The following is a 3593-nucleotide window of genomic DNA, read 5'->3' on the forward strand; positions in this document are numbered from 1 at the left end:
AATACCTGATACATTCATTGACTCAACTAATAACCATATTGTTCGAAATATAATTTTTTAACAAAATAAATAACTTAAGTTTTCGGAATTGTATCCCGAAAAGTAATTATCTAACACTAATTATGAATTCGGTCTAATAATTGAATTACTGCTATATAAAAAAGATACAATTCCAATTCACAAAATATCACAACTAAATTATAAATATAACAATATCGCGACAATATTCTTAAACAAACATCAATTCTTCATAACATACCATATATATATATTTAAATCCTTTGATTAGTCGTATAAAATAACGAAGTAATATATCAATGGCTTAATTATTTTACTATTGAATTATCACTAAATATTTCTAAATTCAACAAAGTGTAAGTAATTTCACTACTTATACTACGTACTCGTATTTATACTGATTTTTCAGTTATATTTTAAATAAATCTTATCTATATACTCCTCATATCAATATTTTTTCATAAACATACTTATGTCGAACATAACTAGTATTATTGTGACACACATTTATATAATTATTTTTATTTTACATTGCGGAATCTTATAAGATTCATATAAAATTTTAATAAGTACTTTTTATTGGACAAATAGAAAAATCAAATTTGAGTGATATTTAACTATTAATCTTAGACAATAATAGCTTGAACAAAAATAAATATCAGCCACGATGTACTGAAATAACTTGTAAATAGAAAATGTTTATTTAACGGTTAAATTAAAAATTCAACGCATTAAACGTCAGTTTGAAAATTTAATCGCAGTCAATTTGATAGTTTGATAATTTCATCATCTTCAACAACGTGGTGCACCTTCAATATCACAGTACAGTGGTACCCCGCCTTACGAGCTTAATTCGTTCCGTAAGCACGATCGCATGTTGAATTGCTCGTATCTCGAAGCAATTGTTCCAGACAATAGAACTTTATTGCTAAGATCAAATACATATTTTTCAAAAACATAGCAAACTACTAATTAAAAATTACTAAATTATCATTATACTAGTTTTTGGTTTACTATCCAATGAGCATTATTTTTTTTCTTCAACTTATTGCGAAAATGAGTTGTACATGTACTGTAATGAGTTGTATTGTTAAAACAATTCTGATGCTCGCGACCAGTTGAATCTTTTTCGGGGTAATTTTTTATTTGCACGAAATTTCTTTGAAAAAATTTACTTTAAATATTTGTATGATAGTTTGCAACTTCACGTACGAAATCCCTTGTTACAATTGCTATTGAATCTATTTCATTCGCACCGCCATAAGTTTACGTTACGCCTCTCACTCGCACGTTCTCGAATACGATAGGAGCGATTCGTTGCTTTGTGATACGAATTTTGCTCGTATAAAGAAGCGTCTTTGGCGGCTTGTATCTCTGAAAACACGTTTGACGAGTCGCTCGTAAGGCGGGGTACTACTGCATTGCCGTATCAATTAATTTCATCCTGGATTCAATATTATGTTTACTATTTCCACAGAAAACAAAAAATTATGACGAAAATAATTTTTATTGCTCCTTAAATCATTAGGATAGAAAAATATATTTAAAATATAAAAATTACACTTCACAAAAATTAAGAATCTCAATAACAAATTAGAATTCTCAATAATATTGCTCAGAGTAATGAATATTGAATCAAAAGTCGAAATAATGGATTTTGTCGAGTAATGAATTCACACTAGTTGTCAAAGGGATGTCGTCCATAAGCGACATTTGTACACACAGCTTGTTAAGCAGATGTATAGGCGAAATTTTACCGCTGGATCCGTTGATCTGTTTTTAGAATTAGTTGGAGTAAAAGTTAGAAGATCAATCACCTTTGACAAGTTTCAATTTTCTTATTTTGACCTTAAATGAACTACTCTGTAGTTCTTGGAAAATAGCACTATGTCATTTTGTTCATTATATAAGTATATGCCATTTTGTCCGAAAGTGAACAAAAATGAATAAATAATCAAAATTCCATCAAAGTCCTAATAATTGCAAAAGATTTGATCGAAATCACCGAAAGCAATTACTATAGTGAATAAGTCCCAAAAACATGACGAAACCATCTTCAAAATAAACTTTTGTAAGCGCGAAATACGTTTGAATTGATTACTTCGAAAAGACTGTGACAATGACGCTCAACATCTGACTGGATTATTATTATGGCTTTCCTCATGTTATACAGTCGCGGAGACATTACTAATACTAGCCAATTTTCAGATAAAGTCATTCATATTATATTACATTACTATTTTTTTAAAAAGGTCATTTTATATTGCATATAAATGTACTGATGTAAAATATCTAATGGAGAAGTATAATAGCCAAGGGTAGACTTATGTACCAGTACCAATCCACCATTATGCAGTATACATTTTATATATTGAAATATATCTTTTTCAATTAAAAAATTGAAAAAAATAAATATGGTCATTATCATTTTGTCCATATTTTGCCTAAAGTTCACTGCTACTAGTTAACTATTAGTTGCAATGAAATCCAACAAAATAATTTATTTAAATTATTATCAAAATTTTAGTTTTAGTTATAGTATCAAAAATTATCGTGGCTGATAAAGCAATCTCAAATAACGTATATTAAACCTGCAACATATGAGTTAATTTTAATATTTCATATATTTCGTTTTCAACTACCTAGAAATTTAAAAATATATATTAACATCGATAATCACAACAGATTCATTTTTTATAACACACATGTTTCTATTCTGGGGACGTTCATCCATTAGGTGCGACGTTAAAAACTTTCGAACTATACAGATATATTTTTTTCAAAAACTTCGGAAAATGTGAAAATGTCCGTCTTACGTAATATATGAACGTTCCTAATTTTTTTTTTTAAATTTAAACAACGTTCCTTGTCGCCGTGCCCGAGCGTCCAAATGGTGTCCAAATATTACACAAATAGTTTTCGTATTATATTATATAACTATGGTATTAATATCAATATATTTTTCATAATGTGATTGTCAAGTGTATGCATCAATAACAGAGAGCTTTTAATACAATCATAGATTTGTTCCTATATTTATATATGTTCTTGCCAAATTTTGTGATTTGTTCTAATCTTATAGATATTGAAATAAAATTATATAAAATACACTTATATATATTTAAAATTTTGTCGCATTTTATAACATCTTGTGCCACACAATATATATATATATATATATATATATATATATATATATATATTTATATGGTATGTTTATCGTGTGTTAATCCATATATAAGCAATAAATAAACAAGTTGCCAGCACTTGTATAAATTCTTTTAAACAGACATTATTTACATTTCAATTAAACATTCAATCTCGCATAAAAATAAATAACTTTCATATATTGATTTCCAGTAAACAGTTTTTCTATATCTAAATATTAGTTTAATCCTCACATATACACTTTGGAATGGGTAATTTCGATTTCGATTCTATCAAAATTCGATACTAGATTTATAGAGAGAGATAAAAGATATTTAGTTTTCAAACACGGCCGATTTGTGAAAAAAAAACACCACTAGTTACACTAATTTTGAAATGAGATTTTTCATAGTTTTATAGAAAAATAT

Source organism: Ctenocephalides felis, unplaced genomic scaffold (assembly GCF_003426905.1).
Source record: "Ctenocephalides felis isolate EL2017-DRISC unplaced genomic scaffold, ASM342690v1 CF-g0.4_SCAFFOLD_01170, whole genome shotgun sequence".
Classification (NCBI taxonomy): domain Eukaryota; kingdom Metazoa; phylum Arthropoda; class Insecta; order Siphonaptera; family Pulicidae; genus Ctenocephalides; species Ctenocephalides felis.